This window comes from Bufo gargarizans, unplaced genomic scaffold (assembly GCF_014858855.1).
Source record: "Bufo gargarizans isolate SCDJY-AF-19 unplaced genomic scaffold, ASM1485885v1 fragScaff_scaffold_65_pilon, whole genome shotgun sequence".
NCBI classification, from domain to species: Eukaryota; Metazoa; Chordata; class Amphibia; order Anura; family Bufonidae; genus Bufo; species Bufo gargarizans.
Window position 1 is genome coordinate 179,915 of NW_025334157.1, and position 27,569 is coordinate 207,483.

General features: G+C 46.7%; 1 protein-coding gene across 1 annotated transcript in view; it reads right to left on the minus strand.

Moving 5' to 3' along the window:
* The window catches only part of LOC122922715 (gastrula zinc finger protein XlCGF71.1-like), a 28,639-nt gene extending 4,018 nt beyond the window's left edge, over positions 1–24,621 (minus strand). The window contains exon 1 of the mRNA XM_044273415.1: positions 24,569–24,621. The gene's annotated coding sequence lies outside the window, so the exon portion shown is untranslated. The remainder of the gene's footprint in view (positions 1–24,568) is intronic.
* Between the last annotated feature and the right edge of the window lie 2,948 nt (positions 24,622–27,569).

Consider the following 27,569-nt stretch of genomic DNA (forward strand, 5'->3'; position numbering starts at 1 on the left):
CCTTGCGAATCCACAACTAGTGAATTCAAAACTTATAAACAAGGGTTATGGTCTACACTCAGTCACCACAATTAATTTAATACAACTTAACTTAAAGCGGTTGAGCCAAGATAGAAACTTATCCTCTAAGCCATGGACATGACAAAGAGGTCTGTATGGCCTAATGGCAGTACAATCACCAGATTGCAGGTTTATAGACATCTTTACAAGGTAGAGAAATAGACTCTACAAAAATGGTGAAAGGTCTGAAGCATAAAACATATCAGGAGAGACATAAAGAACTTAACCTGTACAGGCTTGAGGAAACAAGGGGAAGGGGGAACATAATTCAAGTCTTTAAATATGTTAAGGTACAAATAAGGTTCAAGAGGGAAGTGTTCTTAAAAAAGAAGTAAGTCAATGAATAAGTATTTGAGGCTTGGAATTTCTAGAGATGTAGTTGTTAAATCTACAATAAGTGAATTTTAACCTAGCTGGGATGAACACACGTCTATCCTAAGAGAAATAATGAAAGGGTGGACTAGAGGGATCATATGATATTTTTCTGAGGTCAATCAGAACCTGTAATAAAGGTCTCCAGCACCTTGTTGGGTCCATTACACTAAGAATTCAGGATGTTCTAATGGGGACGAGGGTCCTATCAAGAATTTAGAAGGTGGAGATAATGAGGTGTCCTGTGAGTGCAGAGAATCATCACTGAGACGTCTGTGTCTGCAATTTTAGGACTTCATCTACGGGATTCACACAGGTTTTAGATAACACGAACTTGGAAAACAATACTTCATACTATTTCAGCCCATATTCTTTCACTTTGTGGGTTAGGATGATTAGGGCGAACATTGTGGTATATACTTTTTTTGTAAACCTAACTGAAAACAGTTATTTATGGTGAGAATCAGTGAGCGAAAATATATTTTCTATCCACCAGAAGTGTACTAGACATCCCTCTGGTAATACTCATTATCACTATTAGACAGGATAGGAAGAGTGTAAAATGTACGTTTGATTGATTGCAGTGTGTTTGTAGTTGAAATGTGTGGCAAGACTTATTTGCTGCTGTGGACTGGACGCCGGTAAATGTCTGGTGCGTGAAGTAAATAAGTGGCCCAATAGGCAGATACAGTCATGTGAAAAAATTAGGACACCCTTTGAAAGCATGTGGTTTTTTGTAACATTTTTAATAAAAGGTTATTTCATCTCCGTTTCAACAATACAGAGAGATTAAAGTAATCCGACTAAACAAAGAAAACTGAAGAAAAGTCTTTTCAAGATCTTCTGTAAATGTCATTCTACAAAAATGCCTATTCTAACTGAGGAAAAAGATAGGACACCCTTGCCCCTAATAGCGAGTGTTACCTCCTTTGGCTGAAATAACTGCAGTGAGACGGTTCTTGTAGCCATCTACCAGTCTTCGACATCGGTCTGAGGAAATTTTACCCCACTCCTCAATGCAGAACTTTTTCAGCTGTGAGATGTTTGAGGGGTTTCTTGCACGTACAGCCCTTTTCAAGTCACCCCACAGCATCTCAATGGGATTCAAATCTGGACTTTGACTTGGCCATTCCAGGACTCTCCATTTCTTCTTTTTCAGCCAATCTTTGGTTGATTTACTAGTATGTTTTGGGTCATTGTCATGTTGCATGGTCCAGTTCCGCTTCAGCTTTAATTTTCTAACTGATGGTCTCACATGTTCTTCAAGCACCTTCTGATACACAGTAGAATTCATCGTGGATTCTATGATGGTGAGCTGACCAGGTCCTGCTGCAGCAAAGCAGCCCCAAACCATGACACTTCCACCTCCATGCTTCACAGTTGGTATGAGGTTCTTTTCTTGGAATGCTGTGTTTGGTTTACGCCAAACATGTCCTCTGCTGTTGTGTCCAAATAATTCAATTTTGGACTCATCTGTCCAAAGAACATTATTCCAGAAGTCCTGGTCTTTGTCAACTTTATCTGTGGCAAATGTCAATCTGGCCTCGATGTTTCTCTTGGAAAGCAAAGGTTTCCTCCTTGCACACCTCCCATGCAAGTTAAACTTGTACAGTCTCTTTCTGATTGTAGAGGCATGTACTTCTACATCAACAGTAGCCAGAGCCTGCTGTAGTTCTCGAGATGACACTTTAGGGTTTTTGGAGACCTCTTTTAGCATCTTGCGGTCTGCTCTTGGGGTGAACTTGCTGGGGCGACCAGTCCTGGGCATGTTGGCAGTTGTTTTGAAAGCCCTCCACTTGTAGACTATCTTCCGGACAGTGGAATGGCTGATTTCAAAATCTTTTGAGATCTTTTTAAATCCCTTCCCAGACTCATAGGCTGCTACAATCTTTTTTCTGAAGTCCTCTGACAGCTCTTTTGCTCTCACCATGGTGCTCACTCTCACTTCAACAGTCAGGAGCACACCAAACTAAATGTCTGAGGTTTAAATAGGGCAAGCCTCATTCAACATGCAGAGTAACGATCTACTAATTATGTGCACCTGGTGTGATATACCTGTGTGAGATCTGAGCCAATTTAAGAGGGAATACATGTGAGGGTGTCCTATCTTTTTCCTCAGTTAGAATAGGCATTTTTGTAGAATGACATTTACAGAAGATCTTGAAAAGACTTTTCTTCAGTTTTCTTTGTTTAGTTGGATTACTTTAATCTCTCTGTATTGTTGAAACGGAGATGAAATAACCTTTTATTAAAAATGTTACAAAAAACCACATGCTTTCAAAGGGTGTCCTAATTTTTTCACATGACTGTATATGATTAGATGAGCAAGTGCTCACATGCTTAATACTTTTCTTGGAAAAAGCGACCCCACTCCCCCGCTCCAATCACATGACAATCAGAGACCAAGCATGCTCTCCGATTGATGGGGGGGAGGTGGTTGATACAATGCACAGAAGTCCATCTCCCCCATCACGTCATAAACAGTTACAAAAAGATAGAAGGATCTATGCCTCTTTTTACATCCTGTCAGCACATTCCCCACTGTCCCCTTTCTCCTCATTCGCGAGGATGGGGGGAGCTACTTCAACCTGCTCGCTCACAGACTGCATAGCAGCTAGAGATATGAGTGGTGAAAACTGCGATAAAGTTGAGATGCAGCCTTTAGAATCTGCTCAGAAGTGAGATCTGCATTTATACCTAGCTCTGATCTGTCTTTGCTTATATCACAGTTAGCACCACTTATATTCGTAGCTTTAAGAGAAGACCTGCTTCACATCTTTAGCTGCTATGCAGCCTGAGGTAAAGCGGTAAACATTTGCTTGGTCCCCTTACTTTGGGCTATAAGACACACTTTTAGCAACATTTTTTTCATCTGAAAAATATTGTCATTGTGACATAGGCGCTTTCTAATAAACACAGATTTGGAAGATTAACCCCAAAAGTAAAAAAAAGAAAAACCTTGATCTTTAAATCCTTAAACAGCTTGTTAAAGGTCTTCATAACAGATCTAGAAGACATGTTCCAGGAGAGCTATTCAGTGTCCACCAGGTGATAAGCGTGGAGGAGATATCCCCAGACTATATCTGTAGAGAGAGGTCTGGGGTCACCACAGCATATTACAAAATATATTGGGAAGTAAAGGGCAACTAGAAGGATCCGATGGTGCAAGTTTAGATTGGCTGGAGGAGGGTTGTATACAAGGAGAATAAAGTTAGGTTCAAGCTAAGAAGATAAAGCGACCGTCAGGATCTGACTCAGAGATCTTCAAATTAATACTGGCACTCCCCTGGAATAGTTTGAATGGTGCATCCACCCCAAATGAGTCTCAAGACTACATACTATGTCTGGGGAATAACTCTGCACAAAACACCAAATGTGCTTGAGGGGGTTACTGGGCCCACTTAAAATTCCACACTAACATATTCATACAGTTAGTAGTCATAAAGTAATGGCCAAGTTGGATCCAAGAGCCGCCATGTACCGAGCATAAAGGCCTGACAAAGGACATGAGCTACACATAGTAATGTACAATACAATATGCAAGCGTTATGCAACTGAAAAAATATATAATCTACATACAAAACCAAGTGAAGATGAAATAACCCCCAAGGGGCTTAAAACTGAAGGATTTAAAAGGAGCAGTCATGGAACTATGGAAACGCCATAGACAGAGCATTTCTCCATCTCTCAGACGCCTTTTGATAAGATATTCCTTTAATAGTCCCACAACGTGAAATTCAGTGTTAGGGCAGCACAGAGACTACAGAAACTCCAAAATAAAGGCATTACATAACAGTAGATTACAGATAATAAATGGAAAAAATAAGGGTTGTAGATATCACAGCTCATAGAATTCAGTCTCTGGATGGAATGATATCCACAGGAACCTGTAGGCGATCAGCGGTCTATCTCCGCTTGGGTTGGTGATGGTTGTACAGCCTAACAGCAGCAGTGAGGAATGACTTCTGATAGCGCTCCTTCTCACACTTGGGGGGAAGCAGTCGGTCACTGATGGTACTGCTCAATGCTATCACCTTCTCATGCATGGGATGAAAGTTATTGTCCAGCATGGAGATCAGCTTCGATAGTTTCCTCCTCTCACATACCACCTGCAATGGATTTAGGGGGCTCCCCAGGATGGAGCTAGCCTTTCTAATCAGTTTGTCAAGTCTCTTCCTCTCCCCGGTTGAGATTCTGCTACCCCAGCAAGCCACTCAAAAGATGGCTGATGCCACCACAGAGTTGAAAAAGGCCCTAAGAAGTGCCCTCTGCAGTCCAAAAGCTCTCAGCCTCTTAAGCAGGTAAAGCCTGCTGTGGTCCTTTCTGTATAGTGCGTCCATGTTAACCATCTCAATGTCCATCCGCTGGATGTCCACTGGTTTAGGAGGATGTCTGTGCTGGCGGATGTCCACAACCATCTCCTTACTCTTCCTGTCATTAATCCTAAAGTGGTTCTGCAGGCACCAATCCACAAATTTCCGGGTCAATTCTCAGTATTCCATGTCATTCTCGTCTTTGATGAGGCCTACTGTTGCCAAGTCATCAGAAGTAACTAGATGAGTTGTGACTGAAGTCTGCAGTGTGAAGAGGAAAAGGAGCAAGAACTGTACCCTGAGGAGCCTACAGATCACCCAGTCTGAAACACAGTTCCAAGCTCTCACATACTGAGGTTTCTACAGGTGAGAAAGAACTCAGTGTAGAAGGTGGATGATGGCATAGTCCACCCCATTGCCAGGCCAATAAGCAAACTGGAGGGGGTTCATGGATGAGCTCACTAGAGGGCAAAGATGTGTGAGAACCAACCTCTCCAAGACAATCATCAAGTGGCATGTCAATGCCACCGGTCTGTAGCTGCTGAGATCCACTGGATGAGGCTTTTTCCAAACTGGTACTACACAAGATTATTTCCACAGTTGTCGTACCTTTCCAAAAGCCAGGCTCATATTGAACATATATGTAATAATACCACAAACTGATCACCGCAGATCTTAAGTAATTTGACACTGATGCCAATTGGTCATGTGGCCTTCCCTGCTAGATTGACTGATCTGGAGGTGAGGTAACCATTAGTGTGGGAGCAGGTGTGTGATCAAACCTATTGAAGAATAGATTGAGCTCATTAACCCACTTTTTATGTCCTTCTACCTGGGAGACACGATGTCTGTGACCGGATATTGACTTAAGTATTTCTCTCCATCTTCCTCTTGTATCTGGCTTTCTCCTCCCTGATTTGACGCCTCAGCTCCTTTTGCACATCCCTCAGCTTTTCCTTGTTGCCTGACCTAAAGACCCGTTTCTTCTTCTTGAGAAGAGTTTTTATATCAGGGTTAATCCAGGGTTTGTAATTACAGAAGCACCTCACCAGTTTTGGGGGTACTGTGTTGTCCACACAAAAGTTAATGCAGTCTGCTATGAAGTGTGTGAGGCCTTCCATGTCCTCCCCATAGGGATCCTGCAGCTTGTCCCATGCAGTTGTGTTGAAACAATCCCTCAAAGCCTTGTCACCCTCTTCAGACCATATCCTGACTGTGCGGGTGACAGCTGGTTCTCTATGTACAAGTGGTTTGTACACAGGTCGAAGATGCACCAGGTTGTGATCTGATCATCCCAGGGGCGGTTCAATGTCCTTACAGCAAGTTTGCTCCTCAATCGTAATGTGCCTAGAGTTACACCATATATCATTCACGAATGTCGCCAGCTCTCCTTTCCTCTTACTGCTGTCCATTGTCGTGTCTGCCCAAAACAGTTTGAAGCCATCCAAGGAGATGACTATGTCCGGAGTAAGTCTATTAAGCCAAGTCTCTGTAAACAGTATGATGCTGCACTCCCTAAACTCCTGATGATGCCGGGTCAGCGCCGCCAGGTCATCCATCTTATTCAAGAGAGATCGTTACGTTGAGGGGAGAACAGGTCTATAACATCTCCTAGCCCTTGAAAGAGCTCCAGCTCTGCATCATGTCTCCTCTTCCTTGGTTCATCAGGGATGTCTGGTCTGGTAGCATGCAGCCCTGCTGTGCTCCTAAGCTGCTCCCTGGTGACCCTTGGCTCCATGCAGGATCTCCAGACACAATAGTTCCCAGTGAAAACACAATAACAAGTACTGCAATTGTCCATATCCAAGTCCTCTTATGTGAGCAGGAGCTGCTGTAACAGGCTGTCACTCCAGCAGCGCCCAGTGAAAGTGGTTCTGCATTTCTGCGGGTCCCTCAGTTGCAGTGACATTATCCCTATGGGCCTGAAAATCATAACACAGCAAACTTGCATCCAACCATTCCTTCTTTAGCTTCCCAGTCGAGGTGGGCAGGTATCTCGGGGAAGGGGGGGGGGGGGGGGTCTCCTGTAGGTAATGAGTAAATATTCCCCGTGTTTTCAGGCTTATACAGCTCCAAGATAACATCACAAATACAAGTCCACTCATGTAGGTGGCTATGCTCCAGGCTCTGCCCCCCCACTCCCTCGATCCTTGGGCCCACGTTCAGGTGTTTCATTCGGTCCCATTGCCACAGGTGTATAACATCCAGCCCCGACCATGCAGAGTCGGCTTTATAAAACTGGTGAAAGAATTGTTCATTCTAAAGAGCCCCTTGAATTCCAGCACGGTCAGCCATTTCCTGACATGTCTTCCCTCCTAGATATTCCACCATCACCTGTGAGCAATATTATTGTAAAGTGGAAGGAACTACTGCAGCTAAGTCATGAACCATGTAATGTTACAGAGCAGGGTCCCGAGTGCTGAAGAGCATAGTGCATAAAATTCACCAACGCTCTGCTGACTCCAGAACGGCAGAGTCCAGACCTCCTCTGTCATCAACATCAGCACAAAAACTGTGACGGGAGCTTCATGACCGCTGCATGCAAGCCTTCCATCACGAGCACAATGCCAGGCGTGGGATGGAGCTGGGTAAAGCATGCCACCACTGGACTGTGGAGCAATCGAGACATCTTCTGTGCAGTGACCAATCAGGCAGCTGATGGACGGGTCTGGTGAAAGCCAGGAGAACGTTACCTGCTGGACTGCATAGTGCTGGCTGTACAGTCTGGTGGGGGAGGGGTTATGCTATGGCGGTCTTCATGGCTCCGTCTCAGCTTCAGTGAGCAGAAACGTTACTACTTCAGCAGACAAGATATTGTGGACAATTGTATGGTGACAGCTTTTGTGAACAGTTTGGGGAAGCCCCTTTTCTGCTCCTCCATGAATGCACCCCATTGCACAAAGCAAGATCCATAAAGACATGGTTGGGGAGACTGGAAGACCTTGACGTGCTGCACAGAGCCCCAACCTCAACCCCATCCAACACCAGAATAGAGACTGTGAGCAAGGCCCTCTCCTCCAACATCTGACCTCACAAATGTTCTTCTGGAAGAAGGGACATCCCAGAAGAGCCAACCTTGACCAACTCCTTATTAATTACTATAGATGTAGAAAGGGGTGTCCTAAAAGCTTCTGGAGGTGGAATGTCTAGGTACCTAATACTTTTGTCCAGATAGTCTATATGTATGAATGACTGGAAGCTTCTCGTCGTTGCTAAAATAACCAAAAAAAGATAAATTCGAGACATTGACAACGTCCATTATTTTCTGCCAGTTGTGGAATAGATCTTTTGAACAAGAGGACGACAACTACACAACACAAGCATGTCTGTACAAGAAGACAGAAGGAATGTCACCTCCATGATTGTGATCACCACTAATGTTTTCTATATATTGTCTTCATGTTTAGACAGATTTGTATGTTCATTATAGGGAAGGACTTTTTTGCTGAACTAAAGTGCACTTTTCCCAAGCTTTGGTAAAAGAAGACTTGCAGTAGAGTTTTATGTTTTTATTTGACCTTTTCACTTCTGCTGGGATTTGTCTAAGATATTTGGTCCTGAGGATCCCTGGGACTGACTACTTGTTGCCATGAGAAACAAGGAGGCAACGGATTGGGTGAAATTATCATATTCCTCTGTGTGTGTGCCGGGTATTATCAACCATGTAGCTTTAGGCATGCAGACAGTATGACAATTTAATTTCTACCCAAAAATCACAAGGACTTCTATCGCTCAGAAGGAACACTGCCTATGTGCTGTGGGGACCACTTTGTACTGGCAGAGTCTGTCTCAGACGGCAGCGTCACATTCAGACCCCAGCACATGAGTCTGTTATGGGAAGTTGGAAGCCAAGTTTCTGTATCATACTCTTCTCACTGCCCCAGTATAAACCAGGCAAGGGGCAGCTCACTCATGTGCAACACCCGGCTCAGAGGGAGAATCAACAACACCTATCCCATGTCTTAGTTTTAACCTCTGGTCTTTATAGTCGATATTTTCCGTTACCAGAGCTTAGGGTTCTTTTAGACTAACTTTTAATATATGTCTTGCAGAACCCTGGCGGACATTTGACCAGTTTGGCACTGTACATGACATCCCAAAAAAGGCCTTTTTTAGATTTTAGCAACTTAGACCCAACAGCAATCTCCTACACCTAGCTTTACTCTGATGGTCTCGTTTCTTGATCCGTCTTCCTCTCGCAGTGTATCTGACATTTACATTCAGTTTCACACTAAGCGATTACCTCCTGTAAGAGTTAAAAGTGCCGCTATATTCCCTCGTTAAGAGTATCACCTGCTGCTACCTATTAACTATTACATATCACCCTCCACGCTCCTCTCACCCTATATGGGCCCATCGAACTGGTATCATTCCTGCCTCGGAGGGGGACTCTGGGCCTGCCCAGCATTAGTGGCCTCCTGGACCGAAGTCATCACCACTGTAAATGTTCTCTCACTGCTTAAAGGCTATGGAAACCTTTGGGCTGAAAATGAAGATTACTCTTACCGGTGATTGGATTTTCCTGGACCCACGACAGCACCACAAGAGCGAGGTTCTGCCACCATAGACAGGAAACCTGAAGTACACAAAGGCGGAGGCTCTCCTCCCACTTCAGTATGTCTTTCCAAGGATCTTCAATATCTCATCTCCTTGCTATATATATATATATATATATATATATATATATATATATATATATATATATATATATATAGCATCAAAACTATGAATTAACACATGTGGAATTATATACATAACAAAAAAGTGTGAAACAACTGAAAATATGTCATATTCTAGGTTCTTCACAGTAGCCACCTTTGCTTTGATTACTGCTTTGCACACTCTTGGCATTCTCTTGATGAGCTTCAAGAGGTAGTCACCTGAAATGGTCTTCACTTCACAGGTGTGCCCTGTCAGGTTTAATAAGTGGGATTTCTTGCCTTATAAATGGGGTTGGGACCATCAGTTGTGTTGTGGAGAAGTCAGGTGGATACACAGCTGATAGTCCTACTGAATAGACTGTTAGAATTTGTATTATGGCAAGAAAAAAGCAGCTAAGTAAAGAAAAACGAGTGGCCATCATTACTTTAAGAAATGAAGGTCAGTCAGTCCGAAAAATTGGGAAAACTTTGAAAGTGTCCCCAAGTGCAGTCACAAAAACCATCAAGCGCTACAAAGAAACTGGCTCACATGCGGACCGCCCCAGGAAAGGAAGACCAAGAGTCACCTCTGCTGTGGAGGATAAGTTCATCCGAGTCACCAGCCTCAGAAATCGCAGGTTAACAGCAGCTCAGATTAGAGACCAGGTCAATGCCACCCAGAGTTCTAGCAGCAGACACATCTCTAGAACAACTGTTAAGAGGAGACTGTGTGAATCAGGCCTTCATGGTAGAATATCTGCTAGGAAACCACTGCAAAGGACAGGCAACAAGCAGAAGAGACTTGTTTGGGCTAAAGGATACAAGGGATGGACATTAGGCCAGTGGAAATCTGTGCTTTGGTCTGATGAGTCCAAATTTGAGATCTTTGGTTCCAACCACCGTGTCTTTTTGCGACGCAGAAAAGGTGAATGGATGGACTGTACATGCCTGGTTCCCACCGTGAAGTATGAAGGAGGAGGTGTGATGGTGTGGGGGCGCTTTGCTGGTGACACTGTTGGGGATTTATTCAAAATTGAAGGCATACTGAACCAGCATGGCTACCACAGCATCTTGCAGCGGCATGCTATTCCATCCGGTTTGCGTTTAGTTGGACCATCATTTATTTTTCCACAGGACATTGACCCCAAACACACCTCCAGGCTGTGTAAGGGCTATTTGACCATGAAGGAGAGTGATGGGGTGCTGCGCCAGATGACCTGGCCTCCACAGTCACCGGACCTGACCCCAATCGAGATGGTTCGGGGTGAGCTGGACCGCAGAGTGAAGGCAAAAGGGCCAACAAGTGCTAAGCATCTCTGGGAACTCCTTCAAGACTGTTGGAAGACCATTTCAGGTGACTACCTCTTAAAGCTCATCAAGAGAATGCCAAGAGTGTGCAAAGCAGTAATCAAAGCAAAAGGTGGCTACTTTGAAGAACCTAGAATATGACATATTTTCAGTTGTTTCACACTTTTTTGTTATGTATATAATTCCACATGTGTTAATTCATAGTTTTGATGCCTTCAGTGTAAATCTACAATTTTTATAAAACTCTTTGAATGAGAAGGTGTGTCCAAACTTTTGGTCTGTACTGTATATATATATTTTATTTTTTTGCCACACCCATGAAACATAAACCAACTCAAACACAACAGGGAAGGGAAATAAGGGTGCTGTCGTGGGTTCAGAAAAATCCAATTACCAGTAAGAGTAATCTTTATTTTTCCCCTCACCCACGACAGCACCACGAGAGTGAATAACCAAGGAGACACCTAGGGTGGGTTGACAGCCGAAAGCATCTTTGTAGCAAAAGTTAATTCAGAGGTCAAGTCTAACCGTAATTGGTAATGCCTGAAAAAGGTGGTTGTAGATGACCAGACCGCTGCCTTACAGATATCCTCAATAGAGACAGCTGCCCTTTCAGCCCAAGAGGTAGAAATAGCCCTTGTAGAAAGAGCCCTATGGCCTTCTGGAGGAGACTTCCCTGAAGCTAAATACGCCAAAGATACTGCTGACGTAATCCATCTGGCCAGAGTATTCTTAGATGCGGTATAGCGCTTAGTCTTCCCCTGAAAGACAAACATGGAGGAGGATTTCCTCTGGTCTTTAGTTTTGGACAAATATTGCAGTAAGCATCTTCTAATGTCCAGGCAATGAAAGGACTATTCCTCTTCTGTAGTTGGAGTCCCATAAAAAGTAGGAAGAACAATCTCCTGGGACCTGTGATCCTAGAAGCTGCCTTAGGAAGGAATGCTGGGTCAGGACGGATGATAACCCTATCCTCCACGATGCTGGTATATGGAGGATCATTGGAAATACACTGAAGCTCTCTAACCCTTCCGGCTGACGTAAGAGCTTGAATGATAAATGCCTAATAGAAATCTCTTCAATGGGCTCAAAGGGCGGTTTCGTTAAAGCCTTCAGAACCAAATTCAGATCCCAAGGAGATACCCTAGGAGAACATTTTAGAGAAGATCTGGAAATTGATCTAAAAAAAAAAAAATCTAGAAACCCATGGATTGGGAGACACAGTTTCGTTAAATAGGGCAGATATAGCAGAAACCTGTACCTTCAAAGTGCTAGGAGACAAACCCATTTGAAAACATTTTAGAAGAGAATCTAAAATCTGGCAAGCCCGAGTTTAGGAAGTCATGCACTTAAAATCTAGACTAGCAAAACTTAAGAACTTCTTCCATACTCTGGCATAGATAGAGACTGTAATTTTCTTTCTACTCTTTAGAAGAGTGTCGACTTAATCTGAAGAAACCCCCCTATTGATCAGCAGGATCCTTTCAAATTCCATGCCGTCAGATGGAGGTTCCCTATCTGTGGGTGAAACACCGGACCCTGAGATAGAAGGTTGTGGACTTCTGGAAGGACCCAAGAGTCTGTCACAGACATCCTCCTGAACCACGTCCTTCTGGGCCAAAACTGAGCTATTAGGATTATTCTTGCCTGATCTTCCCTTATCTTCTGCAGAACCCTGGGGATTAAGGGAAAAGGAGGAAAGTTATAAGCCAGAGGGAAGTCCCATCTGTGGAGAAAAGCATCCAGACCACAGGGGGATCCCTCTGGCGACAGGGAAAAGAACTTCTCCACCTTTGTTCTGGCTTGAGGCAAAAAGATCTATCGAGGGGAGACCCCAGCTGTTTGTAATCATCCTGAAAATCTCCTGGCTCAAATTTCCTTCCCCCTGAGAAATTCACTGACGACTCTGCCTGGATATTTTCTGTCCCTTTGATGTGAACCGCAGAAATGGATTTGCAATTTTGTTTTGCTAAACAAAGAATTTTGCCCACCATTAACATCAGACTCCTGTTTCTGGTACCCTCCCCCCCCCCCCCCCATCTGTTTAAACAACAGACTACAGTCTTGTTGTCCAACATAACTCTGAGATGTCTGTCTGACAGTAACAGAAGAACTTCCAACATTGCAAACTTCACCGCCATTAGCTCTTTCATATTCGAGGAGGCTAAGTTTAGGCTCCCCATCCATAAGCCCTGGACGGATTGATTCAGAATAGAAGGGGCTTGCGTCTGTTAAGCATAGGAGATTCTCCTTCCTCCAAGGAGCCCCCTGATTCAGATTGTCCCTTATCAGCCACCATCTCAGATTTTCTAAAGTTCAGACTGAAATCACTATGTTCTTGTCTAAGGGTTCTTTTTCCCAAGTTGTCAGTAGGTCCCATTGCAGGTCCCTGGAGTGAAACTGGGCCCATACAACAGCAAGAATACAAGACGTCAGACTTCCCAGAATTGACATCCCCTTTCTCAGGGATATTGTAAGATCCTCACCTGCTTTGCACTCCAGGGGAACCAAGAGGGGTCCTCGTGGAGTTGCGGGACAGGTTATGCGTGTCTCTGATGCACCAGCGCTGACCCCTTTGCGAGCCAGTGCAGAGATGCGTTCGCGTGGACATCGGAGGGGAGGACCGTCGGAGTCCCGGGGACAGAGTGGCCAGGCGAGTGACAAGACGCCGCGGCCAGGGTTGTCTCCGGTGTCTCCTGCGACTTCCGTTTCCGCATCTGGGTCCACGCGCTCGCATACTCGCGCTGAGTCAATCATGCGTCCGTGCGTACGCACGAGGGCAGGTTCGCAAAGGGATACACGGTCGCGAGTACGCGCTTCTTATGCACTTCGTCGACCAGTGGCGCATATTATACTGACTCACAAGAGCAAAGTGGATTAGGGAGCCAGCCATGGGTTAATCAACTTGTGATTGCCTTAGGCCTTGTACTCAGGTGCAGGGCAATTTGTTCACCTATGGTAGTGGACACTTGGCACCCTGGGATTGGTCAGCAGGCATTTAAAAGGAGGTCTCTCAGGGTGATCAGTGCCCACTGTTATTTTCCCTCAACCAGGTATAGGTCACAACTCCTAGTGACTGAAGACTGCCAGGAACTTTGTCCTTACAGCGGACCCAAGATCTGGAGTGACTCGACTGCCAAGTGCACAGCATCATTCAGCACTGGTTGGGACTATTCCTGGAATCTCCTTGCCTGGTTTTTTGTTATTATTCCTTGTTACCAGCAAGTGTCCTGGACGTTTATGTTTCTGGTGAATAAACACCTTTTTGCTTTCATCACTGGTCTGTTTGTTGGTGCCTTGCATTACAGAACAGTGGGCCCAACTAACAGTTGCCATGGACAAGATCCAGCAGCAGCTGAATGAATTAACGGGAGCCGTTAACCTGCTGTTCCAACGACGCCCAAATATACCAGCAGCCGCTGCAGCGCAAATCCAAGAGCAACTGACAACTGTGATGGAGGAGGTTCAGCAGCTTATCCAGGGAGCCTCAGCACTACCCGTCACTATCGCAAGGCATCAAACAGAACCTAAGATCCCTCTGCCTGACCCCTTCACAGGAGAGCGACAGGAGTTCTTAAACTTCAGGGACTCCTGTCTCCTTTATTTCCAGTTACGACCGATGGCTTCTGGCACTCTCAGGCAGAGAATTGGGATTGTAATGTCACTGCTACGTGGAGACCCCCAACGTTGGGCATTTAACTTGCCTCAAGACCATACAGCCTTTTCGTCAGTGGATGCCTTCTTCGAGGCTATGGCTGTGATTTACGATGACCCGGATCGTACTCGCACCGCAGAGACCAATCTTGAGCATATTCAACAAGGCCGCCGCCCAGCTGAAGAATACGCTGCAGAATTCAGGCGATGGGCAGCTTTCACCACCTGGGGCGACGCAGCCCTACGCCATCGCTTCCGTTTGGGACTTTCGGATGCGGTCCGGGATCTTCTTTTGGCCTTGCCTACCCCCTTCTCGTTGGAAATGGCTATCTCTCAGGCAATCGATGCCGACAGGCGAATCCGTGAGAGGCGAGTGGAACGGTCGTCTCGGTTTTCATCCTCTCGACCACATCCAGGGCCTCTAAAATCGGCCGAAGAGCCAATGGAGGTTGGATCCTCCCATCTCACACAGGCAGAACGAGCTCGTCGCCAACAGAAAGGCCTGTGCCTATTTTGCGGGAAGTCTGGACACCTCGTTAAAACCTGTCCCCTCCTGCCGGCGGGAAACGAATGAACCTAGGGGGCATAGAGGAGAACCCCCTAGGTGCTATTATCCCTCCTCCAAGCCGGGTGATGGTATCCATATCCTTACGGTGGCAAGACAAGGTCCATGAGTTTTCAGCACTAATCGATTCTGGGGCCGCTGGGAATTTTGTGGACTCAACCTTGGTTCGTCGACTTGGCATCCCGTTGATCCAGCCGAAAACCACCATGTCAGTGACCGCGATTGATGGTTCCCCTCTTCAAGATGGTCGTGCAGTGTGGATGACTCCGGGAATACAGGTAACGGTGGGGGCTGATCATCGGGAGACCTTAAGCCTTTTTGTCCTTGACATGCCATCCACTCCCGTGATTTTGGGTCTCCCTTGGTTAAGGCTCCATAATCCAGTAGTGGACTGGCGCTCGGGTCTTATCTGTCAGTGGAGTACGGAATGCCTTACTAAGTGCATTCGTCCCGACCTGTCACTAGCCTCCATGGAAGTATTAAGTACTTTACCACAGCAGTATCATAATTTCCGAGATGTGTTCAGTCCTCAGGGGGCTGATGTATTACCTCCCCACAGGTCATATGATTGTCCTATAGACCTGTTGCCAGGCACCATGCCACCACGAGGGCATCTTTATAATCTCACTGGGCCTGAGGTTCAGGCTCAGCGGGAGTATATTAAAGAGAACCTTGAGAAGAATTTCATTCGTCCATCCACTTCCCCTGCTGGAGCTGGATTCTTCTTTGTGGAGAAGAAGGATGGAGGCTTGAGACCTTGCATCGATTATCGTGCCCTTAATCGGATTACGGTGAAGAATCGGTATCCACTGCCTCTGATTGATGATCTGTTTTCTCAGGTGGCAGGGGCCCGAGTCTTCACCAAACTCGATTTAAGGGGTGCTTATAATTTAGTTCGCATTAGAGAGGGTGACGAATGGAAGACCGCATTTAATACCAGAGACGGGCATTACGAGTATCTCGTGATGCCTTTCGGTCTCTGTAATGCTCCCGCGGTCTTCCAGGAGTTCATCAACGATGTTCTCAGAGATTTCTTGGATAGATGTGTTGTTGTCTATCTAGATGACATACTAATCTACTCCTCGGATCTGGTCTCTCATCGGAGACACGTGTGTCAGGTTTTCCAGAAGCTGAGGGAGAACCGCCTCTATGCCAAACTTGAGAAGTGTCTGTTTGAGGTGAAGGAGTTGCCTTTCCTGGGGTACATTATCTCAGAAAAGGGATTGGCTATGGACCCATCCAAACTTTCTGCTGTCTTGGATTGGCCTCAACCTAAGGATCTTAAGGGGTTGCAGCGTTTCTTAGGCTTTGCCAACTTCTACCGCAAGTTTATTAAGAATTTTTCTGCGATAGTAGTACCTCTCACCAACCTCACTAAGAAGGGAGCTAATCCTTCTAAGTGGACGAGAGAGGCAGTCAGAGCCTTTGAGACGCTGAAACAGGCCTTTTGCACGGCACCAATTCTTACTCATCCAGACACCTCCAGACCTTTTGTTCTCGAGGTCGATGCCTCAGAGGTCGGTGTAGGGGCAGTTCTCTCACAGTATTCTGGGGACCCCGAGAGGTTACATCCCTGTGCCTTCTTCTCTCGGAAGCTCTCTCCAGCCGAGTGTAATTATGATATCGGCAATAGAGAGCTTCTGGGAGTAAGATTGGCTTTTCAAGAGTGGAGACATTGGCTAGAGGGTGCAGAACATCCCATCACGGTTTACACTGACCACAAAAATTTGGAGTATCTAGAGAGTGCCAAAAGACTCAACTCCCGACAAGCCAGGTGGGCATTGTTTTTCACCCGCTTCAATTTCCGCCTCACTTATAAACCAGGTTCCAAAAACGTGAAGGCAGATGCCCTGTCCCGCTGCTTCCCTGAGGCTGCTTCCGTCCTGGACTCTGAGCCAGAAACCATTCTCCCAACTAAGTGTTTTCTTGCTGCCCTGGGGGCCGCAGAAGTAATGGAGGACTTGTCCTCTCTTCTTGAGCCCTCACAGGCAGAGAGTCCACCTGACAAACCCGAGGGTCGATGGTTCGTACCCATTAACCTTCGATTGGAGGTCATCCGACAGCTTCATGACTCAAAGTCTGCCGGGCATTTGGGTGTTAAAAAAACACTTGCCCTTGTTAAACGTCACGTGTGGTGGCCCAACATGTCCGTGGATGTTAAGGCCTATATCCAGGCATGTACTGTTTGCGCCAGATGTAAACCGTCCCGGTCTGCCCCTTCTGGGACTTTACTCCCACTGCCTATTCCCCAGGCTCCATGGACTCACATTTCCATGGATTTCATCACAGATTTGCCAAGGTCCTCTGGAAGTACGGTAATCTGGGTAGTGGTGGACCGTTTTAGTAAAATGGCCCATTTTATCCCACTCCCTGGATTGCCCTCGGCCAGAGAATTGGCAGATCTGTTCTTGAATCATGTCTTTCGATTACACGGAGCGCCGGATGACATTGTTTCAGACAGAGGAGTGCAATTCATCTCCCGCTTCTGGCGTTCTTTCTGCTCCCGATTGGGTATTAATTTGTCTTTTTCTTCTGGTTTTCACCCAGAGACCAACGGTCAGACGGAAAGGACTAACCAGACCCTGGAGCAATATCTCCGGTGCTTCGTGTCAGACTGCCAGGATTAATGGGCAGCGTATCTACCCTTTGCGGAGGTGGCTTAAAATAACTGAGCATGCTTCCACTAAGATGTCTCCGTTCAGGTGCGTGGGGGGCAGGGATCCAAGACTCTCTTCTTTGGCCGGACCCTCCACTGACTCACCGGTGGTGGATCAGTGGTTCAAGGATAGACGTCCCATTTGGTCGTCGGCCCAGCGGAATCTCCGCAGTGCGGTGGCGCAACAGAAGAAATTTGCTGATCGTCATCGCACCGTAGAGCAAAAGTTTAAGGTGGGAGATCAGGTGTGGGTCTCCACCCGGAACATTCCGCTGCGTCAGCCATCTTCCAAGTTGGGTCCTCGATTCATTGGCCCATACCCAGTGACACAAAAGATCAACCGAGTTACGTACAAGGTTGCTCTTCCACCGTCGATCCGAGGAGTGAACACCTTTCATGTTTCACTTCTCAAATCGGCAGCCGACTCCGCTCCCTTCATTCAGACCCCATCCCCGCTGGAGGTCCAAGGGGTACCGGAGTTCGAAGTGAACAGAATTTTGGACTCTCGTTTTGTCCAAAGGTCTCTTCAATACTTGGTGGACTGGAAGGGTTTTGGTCCAGAGGAGAGATGTTGGATACCTGCTCGCCAGGTGCATGCGGATGAGTTGGTGGCAGCCTTTCACCGGGATAATCCGGGGAAGGCTTGCTTGGAGTCTTCAGAGCCGCCTCCTCGAGGGGGGGGTAATGTAAGATCCTCACCTGCTTTGCACTCCAGGGGAACCAAGAGGGGTCCTCGTGGAGTTGCGGGACAGGTTATGCGTGTCTCTGATGCACCAGCGCTGACCCCTTTGCGAGCCAGTGCGGAGATGCGTTCGCGTGGACATCGGAGGGGAGGACCGTCGGAGTCCCGGGGACAGAGTGGCCAGGCGAGTGACAAGACGCCGCAGCCAGGGTTGTCTCCGGTGTCTCCTGCGACTTCCGTTTCCGCATCTGGGTCCACGCGCTCGCATACTCGCGCTGAGTCAATCATGCGTCCGTGCGTACGCACGAGGGCAGGTTCGCAAAGGGATACACGGTCGCGAGTACGCGCTTCTTATGCACTTCGTCGACCAGTGGCGCATATTATACTGACTCACAAGAGCAAAGTGGATTAGGGAGCCAGCCATGGGTTAATCAACTTGTGATTGCCTTAGGCCTTGTCCTCAGGTGCAGGGCAATTTGTTCACCTATGGTAGTGGACACTTGGCACCCTGGGATTAGGTCAGCAGGCATTTAAAAGGAGGTCTCTCAGGGCTGATCAGTGCCCACTGTTATTTTCCCTCAACCAGGTATAGGTCACAACTCCTAGTGACTGAAGACTGCCAGGAACTTTGTCCTTACAGCGGACCCAAGATCTGGAGTGACTCGACTGCCAAGTGCACAGCATCATTCAGCACTGGTTGGGACTATTCCTGGAATCTCCTTGCCTGGTTTTTTGTTATTATTCCTTGTTACCAGCAAGTGTCCTGGACGTTTATGTTTCTGGTGAATAAACACCTTTTTGCTTTCATCACTGGTCTGTTTGTTGGTGCCTTGCATTACAGATATCTTTGGGTTCTTGGTTAAGTCTCGAATCCTTTCTTTTAACTTCCCAATCTTCTCCTCCGGCAGGAAGCACTTTTGTACTCTTGAATCCAGGAGTAAGCCCAGGGACTGCTGACTCTGGGAGGGCTCTGGTCCTGATTTGTCCTTGTTCAGGATCCATCCCATCTTTTCTAGGATCTGTGACACCACTTCTACTGCTTTCTTGCAGGACTCTCTAGTTTCTGCTACTATCAAGAAATCTTCTAGATAGGGGATAAAGAGAATGTCCCTCTTTCTGATGTGAGCCCCCATCTCTGATATCACCTTGGTGAAAAACCTCGGTGCCAATGAAAGTCCAAATGGAACTGTAAATGTCTGACGGTTCCTTCTATTTCTACCGCTACTCTGAGAAATTTTTGAGAGTCCAGATGAATAGCGATATGAAAATAGGCATCTTTCACGTCCAGCACTGTCATGAAGAAATTTGGGAACAGTAGATTTATAGCTGATCTTATAGTCTCCATCATGAACTTTTTTAAGAGCAAGAATTTGTAAACGTATTATTTTTCTGAAAGAACCGTCTGGTTTTTCACCAGAAAGAGAGGAGAGTAAAAACCTTCTCCTTCCCGTCCCTTCTGGAACCGGGATCAGAACATTTTTGTTTAACAATTCCAGAACCTCCTGTTCCATAGAGTCGCTTCTTCCTCCAATGTGACCACGAATCTCCCTAAAGAAGGAGGAGAACGAAATTCTAGTTTTAACCCCTCGCCTATCGTATCTACAGTCGTGGCCAAAAGTTTTGAGAATGACACAAATATTAGTTTTCACAAAGTTTGCTGCTAAACTGCTTTTAGATCTTAGTTTCAGTTGTTTCTGTGATGTAGTGAAATATAATTACACGCACTTCATACGTTTCAAAGGCTTTTATCGACAATTACATGACATTTATGCAAAGAGTCAGTATTTGCAGTGTTGGCCCTTCTTTTTCAGGACCTCTGCAATTGGACTGGGCATGCTCTCAGTCAACTTCTGGGCCAATTCCTGACTGATACAACCCATTCTTTCATAATCACTTCTTGGAGTTTGTCAGAATTAGTTTGTTTTTGTTTGTCCACCCGCCTCTTGAGGATTGACCACAAGTTCTCAATGGGAGTAAGATCTGGGGAGTTTCCAAGCCATGGACCCAAAATGTCAACGTTTTGGTCCCCGAGCCACTTAGTTATCACTTTTGCCTTATGGCACGGTGCTCCATCGTGCTGGAAAATGCATTGTTCTTCACCAAACTGCTGTTGGATTGTTGGAAGAAGTTGCTGTTGGAGGGTGTTTTGGTTCCATTCTTTATTCATGGCTGTGTTTTGGGGCAAAATTGTGAGTAAGCCCACTCCCTTGGATGAGAAGCAACCCCACACATGAATGGTCTCAGGATGCTTTACTGTTGGCATGACACAGGACTGATGGTAGCGCTCACCTTTTCTTCTCCGGACAAGCCTTTTTCCTGATGCCCCAAACAATCGGAAAGAGGCTTCATCGGAGAATATGACTTTGCCCCAGTCCTCAGCCGTCCATTCACCATATTTTCTGCAGAAGATCAATCTGTCCCTGATGTGTTTTTGGAGAGAAGTGGCTTCTTTGCTGCCCTTCTTGACACCAGGCCATCTTCCAAATGTCTTCGCCTCACTGTGCGTGCAGATGCGCTCACACCTGCCTGCTGCCATTCCAGAGCAAGCTCTGCACTGGTGGCACTCCGATCCCGCAGCTGAATCCTCTTTAGGAGACGATCCTGGCGCTTGCTGGACTTTCTTGGACGCCCTGAAGCCTTTTTAACAAGAATTGAACCTCTTTCCTTGAAGTTCTTGATGATCCTATAAATTGTTGATTGAGGTGCAATCTTAGTAGCCACAATTTCCTTGCCTGTGAAGCCATTTTTATGCAACGCAATGATGGCTGCACGCGTTTCTTTGTAGGTCACCATGGTTAACAATGGAAGAACAATGATTTCAAGCATCACCCTCCTTTTAACAGGTAAAGTCTGCCATTTTAACCCAATCAGCCTGACATAATGATCTCCAGCCTTGTGCTCGTCAACATTCTCACCTGAGTTAACAAGACGATTACTGAAATGATCTCAGCAGGTCCTTTAATGACAGCAATGAAATGCAGTGGAAAGGTTTTTTTGGGATTAAGGTAATTTTCATGGCAAAGAAGGACTATGCAATTCATCTGATCGCTCTTCATAACATTCTGGAGTATATGCAAATTGCTATTATAAAAACTTAAGCAGCAACTTTTCCAATTTCCAATATTTATGTAATTCTCAAAACTTTTGGCCACGACTGTAGAATCCAAGAACTGTTTAAAATCTGTTTCCATGCAGGTAGAATTTTTGCTAATCTTCCTCCTACATGGCATCTGGCGTCATTGTTGATCTGGCTTCTTCTTTTCTCCCAAGGACTTTTCGCCCTTCTTTTGAGATCTAAACTTAAACTATTTTTCTTTTTTATCCCCGTCTCTACCTCGAAAGGAACGAAAGGGGCGAAAGGAACGGTCAGATCTCACTCTAGCAGCAAATAATTGAGCAGGAAATTTTTTCTTTTTATCTGCAGCCTTCTCTAAAAGCTTGTCTAGTGCAGGACCGAAAAGATATTCTGCCTTGCATGGAAGAGAACATAATCGCTTCTTAGAAAGCAGATCTCCGCTCCAGCCCTTTAGCCACAAGACCCTACGCGCAGAGGTAGCCAATGCTGGAGATCTACCGGCCAGTCTGCAGAAGCATCCGCTAAGAAGTCTGCTGCTTTTTAATAGTGGGAAGCCCTGCTAGCATCTCCTTTTAGCATTTTCGTAAAAGTCCGGGTTCGGTGTTCGTCGCTTTCTTGGCGCTTTTTGAAAGGCTGCAAAGCAGCCAATCAACAAGCGTCATACTACTTGCCCCAAGAGGCCGTCACAGCCGTTTTTAATCTGATCCTCTAACTCAGAAAGATCGGGCCGTACAGGCGGAAGCAATCAAGGGTCTAAAAGAAGAAGCAGAGGCTTCCCAGGCCCCATTTAAAAAACCATCAGCTTTGTTGTCTAAGGGGTCCCTAAGAGAACCCATGTCTTCAAAGGGAAGACGCGATCTCTTAGTTACCTTAGAAATGGCGACATCAATTTTGGGTGCTTTATTCCAGGAAGCACAGTCGTCTTCTGAAAAGGGGTATTTTCTTTTAATATTTTTGGAAATATATACTCGCTTGTTGGGGCCTATTCCATTCCCCTTTGATTAAAGAAGCTACATTTTTATGGACCGGAAAACATCTCTGATGCTTAATTTCAAGTCCCCCAAACATCATATCCTGTATTGACTTAGGCTCCGTTGAATCTTCTACACCCATAGTCGATTTTACTGCTTTCAGAAGACGCTCAACATCCTTTACCGGAAAAAAGGGTCTTCCTATTTCTTCTTCATCTTCCCCCGAAGAATAGGAGAAAGAAGATTCGCTTCCTGTTCTCAGTCAGAAGAATGTAAAATATCTAACGGTTGAGCCCTTTTAGACGTCTGTTCATTTAGCGACTCTTTTGTGGCCATAGAAGGACTAACTTCAGACCTCACCAAGGACTGTAGATTTTTATAAAACGATGGTGCCTCCTCGGCTACAGTTCTGTCAGTGCAGCCCTGACATAGCTTCTTTGAATACTCAGAAGACAAAGGGGATCTGCATATATCATTAGTATAGAATATGTAATAGGTGGTCAGCGGCCGCTCACCCCCCTTAGTAGGTACCAGCGCTGGAGTGGCAGGAGAATCATCAGGAGTATCTTTCCTTTTTTCCTCCATCGTGGCTTGCCTGGAGGTTCAGTGCTCCTAATCCGGGCTTTCTTCAGGGAACCCACCAGGAGACACTCACATGCGGTTTGTATACCCGCTAGACCTGCCGGCAGCTCACCTCCGGGTTGCGCGCATTATATGAGCCTCCCCTGCCATCATCAATGATCGCGCCATTATTCCGTTCCACACTCACCGTACTCCACTTCCTGTTACGCCACTCCGGCTTCAGGAAGTGTCTGCTCCTCCCCTGGGCAAAAAATGTATTGCCTATAGTGCGAACCAACGCCAACAGGCAAGCTGCCCCCAAGTGCTCCAGAGCCCTCAACTGGCTACCGCGCCTCTGCTGACCCCCAGCGCATCACCGGATGCTGCCCACAGGGAAGTCGCAGATAAGGAAGCCACCCAAGGGAGAAGCCCCATCATACTCCAGGCTTCCTTCCAAAGACAGGAAACCATAAGTGGGAGGAGAGCCTCCGCCTTCTTGTACCCCAGGTTTCCTGTCTATGGGGGCGGAGCCTCTCTCTCGTGGTGCTGTTGTGGGTGAGGGGGGAAAAATGTTTTTTAGACCAAAATAAGTAAAATGCAATCATGAGACAATTGCCCCCACAGCGATTCATCTCTCATAGGCTGTCAGTCTGGAATTGTGGCGAGGTGGAATATGTTACAGGTTGTTACGATCGCGCTGCTGCCAATAATGTCACTTTTTTTTAATGGGTGAACTGTTTTTAAGACTTAATTCAGTGAATTTAATGAAACAAAGGGGTAATTTTCGTGGAGACTGATTTCTTAATTAAAGGTTATCACGGTTATTGCGCCAGTGATCTGCGGCCGTCAGACACTTCAAAGCATTCCTGCCACTCAGTTCTCTAGTGCGGCCTCATAGAAATGTACTGGTGGAGACTTGGGGCTTTTGTTAGTGCCCCCCGTTGTCATGGTAACCCATTGGCGCCCGGGGTCTGGAGATGATATGGTATGCATTTGTTACAGCGTTGATGGCAGCTCCCTATCAGTAATGACTGTGGTGCTTCGGTGATTTCTCAGATCTCTGACAGGGGGGCAGCTGGTGAACCCCTAATCTAAGGATGACTCCGAGTCCATGTCAGGGCTGATAGAAGAGCTGGGATGTCACAGCTCCCTCCACTCCTGCACATAACCCAGGGGGTCACCACCCGGAGGGTTACTTCATAGGAGTCAGTGAATGCCCCGTCTAAGAATACCTGGCTGTATACCGCCCCCTAGCTGCCCCAATAACAGTGAAGCAATTTAAAACACACTTATCTCTCACCCTCCGCGTCCACGGCCTTCATGATGGCAGCACCGCTTCCTCTGCTCCTTCCATTCTGGGCAGATGCTGAACCACAACTGGACACATCTGGCGCATGCACAGATACAGCAGATCCCGCTACCTGTCTCTGTACAAGCACAGAACATGTCCACTTGCTTATTTCCGTCTGCAGATAATCGGGAACAGCAGGAGGAGGTGGAGCAGGTCATGGAGGATGACAGCACTGACACCGGGGCAGTTGGGGCCTCCATGAGCTCAGCCTGGGGCAGCATACAGTCACGTAGGTTATATGGAGAAGACATATCTACACAAGACATTTTATATTAGCAATTGGTCAACCCCTATACTGAAGCTCTAAGAAGGATCTTAAGATAACGTGGAAGTCACTTTCTCCATTCATGATTCCTTACCTGTGGTGACATCTCCTGGAACGTCCTCCTCCACCTCACTCTTACACGGGGGATCGCCCATCATCCGCTCTTCTTCATCCTCCACTTTAATATCAGTCAGATCTTCCCCCTGATTTGTCATCTGTAACAATTCAGGACAATACAGCAGACAGGTGGGAAATCTAACAGATCCACAGAAGAGACCCCCACAATCTATGACCCCTCTATGACTGCAGGACCCCCCCATATAGATGTGTATAGGACTCAGCTCCATCTACCTGAGGGTTCTCTGGGAGCTTCTCCTCTGGACAGTCCTGGGTATACAGAGGACGGGGACATCTCTCTGGTGCATTTTTCCTCTGGGATCCATCTGTGGAGACACAAGCACACAGTGACTGAATACACGGCCTCCATTACATGTCACTGCACACACGTGTATACACTGCACATGACGGGTCTTACCCTGTGATATAAGAGGCTGGTGCTCCTCCATTACATGTCACTGCACACACATGTATACACTGCACATGACGGCTCTTACCTTGTAATATAAGAGGCTGGTGCTCCTCCATTACATCTCACTGCACACATGTGTATACACTGCACATGACGGGTCTTACCTTGTGATATAAGAGGCTAGGGCTCCTCCATTACATGTCACTGCACACACGTGTATACACTGCACATGACGGCTCTTACCTTGTGATATTAGAGGCTGGTGCTCCTCCATTACATGTCACTGCACACACGTGTATACACTGCACATGACGGGTCTTACCTTGTGATATAAGAGGCTGGTGCTCCTCCATTACATGTCACTGCACACACGTGTATACACTGCACATGACGGCTCTTACCTTGTGATATAAGAGGATGGTGCTCCTCCATTACATGTCACTGCACACACGTGTATACACTGCACATGACGGGTCTTACCTTGTGATATAAGAGGCTGGTGCTCCTCCATTACATGTCACTGCACACACGTGTATACACTGCACATGACGGCTCTTACCTTGTGATATAAGAGGCTGGTGCTCCTCCATTACATGTCACTGCACACACGTGTATACACTGCACATGACGGCTCTTACCTTGTAATATAAGAGGCTGGTGCTCCTCCATTACATCTCACTGCACACATGTGTATACACTGCACATGACGGCTCTTACCTTGTGATATAAGAGGCTGGTGCTCCTCCATTACATGTCACTGCACACACGTGTATACACTGCACATGATGGCTCATACCTTGTGATATAAGAGGCTGGTGCTCCTCCATTACATGTCACTGCACACACGTGTATACACTGCACATGACGGCTCTTACCCTGTGATATAAGAGGCTGGTGCTCCTCCATTACATGTCACTGCACACACGTGTATACACTGCACATGACGGCTCTTACCCTGTGATATAAGAGGCTGTTGCTCCTCCATTACATGTCACGGCACACACGTGTATACACTGCACATGACGGCTCTTACCCTGTGATATAAGAGGCTGGTGCTCCTCCATTACATGTCACTGCACACACGTGTATACACTGCACATGACAGGTCTTACCCTGTGATATAAGAGGCTGGTGCACCTCCATTACATGTCACTGCACACACGTGTATACACTGCACATGACGGCTCTTACCCTGTGATATAAAAGGCTGGTGCTCCTCCATTACATGTCACTGCACACACGTGTATACACTGCACATGACGGCTCTTACCTTGTGATATAAGAGGCTGGTGCTCCTCCATTACATGTCACTGCACACACGTGTACACACTGCACATGACGGGTCTTACCCTGTGATATAAGAGGCTGGTGCTCCTCCATTACATGTCACTGCACACACGTGTACACACTGCACATGACGGGTCTTACCCTGTGATATAAGAGGCTGGTGCTCCTCCATTACATGTCACTGCACACACGTGTACACACTGCACATGACGGCTCTTACCTTGTGATATAAGAGGCTGGTGCTCCTCCATACCATGTCACTGCACACACGTGTATAAACTGCACATGACGGCTCTTACCTTGTGATATAAGAGGCTGGTGCTCCTCCATTACATGTCACTGCACACACGTGTATACACTGCACATGACGACTCTTACCATGTGATATAAGAGGCTGGTGCTCCGCCATTACATGTCACTGCACACACGTGTATACACTGCACATGACGGCTCTTACCTTGTGATATAAGAGGCTGGTGCTCCGCCATTACATGTCACTGCACACACGTGTACACACTGCACATGACGGGTCTTACCTTGTGATATAAGAGGCTGGTGCTCCTCCATTACATGTCACTGCACACACGTGTACACACTGCACATGACGGCTCTTACCTTGTGATATAAGAGGCTGGTGCTCCTCCATCATGGCCTCCTTGTACAGGTCCTTGTGTCCTTCTATATACTCCCACTCCTCCATGGAGAAATAGACAGTGACGTCCTGACACCTTATAGGAACCTGACAACACAATGACACCGTCATCACCCAGACCCCTCCAGTGCTGTTACTGGAGAATTTCCCAGCATTCCCAGCAGTGTCACCTCTCCAGTCAGCAGCTCCATCATCTCGTGGGTGAGTTCTAGGATCTTCTGCTCATGTATCATGGGGTGAGGGGGAGGCTCTGTGATGGGGGGAGGGGTCCTGCTCCGCCCTCCTGACTCCTGGAGATGGATGATGGGAGTCACACAGTCCCCCGATGTCTTCTTCACTATTGTGTACTCCTGTGGATGGAGAGAGACACTTAGGGAATAAACCCTTCAGGGGCCATGTGCTCTCCTCCGGCCCTCTCCTCCTGGTACAACGTGCCTACTTACCTCCTCATGGCTCCTACAACATGACTATTGGTCACTGGTCACATGACACATCACTCACCATACTGGGGGCTGATCTTCAGGTTCTCCGTCACTTGAAAGGTCTGGAGGCCGTTCTCCAGGACCCTGGACTCTTCCTATCACTTCCTATGATGGATTCTCCTCCCCGATGTCTGACTTGTTACAG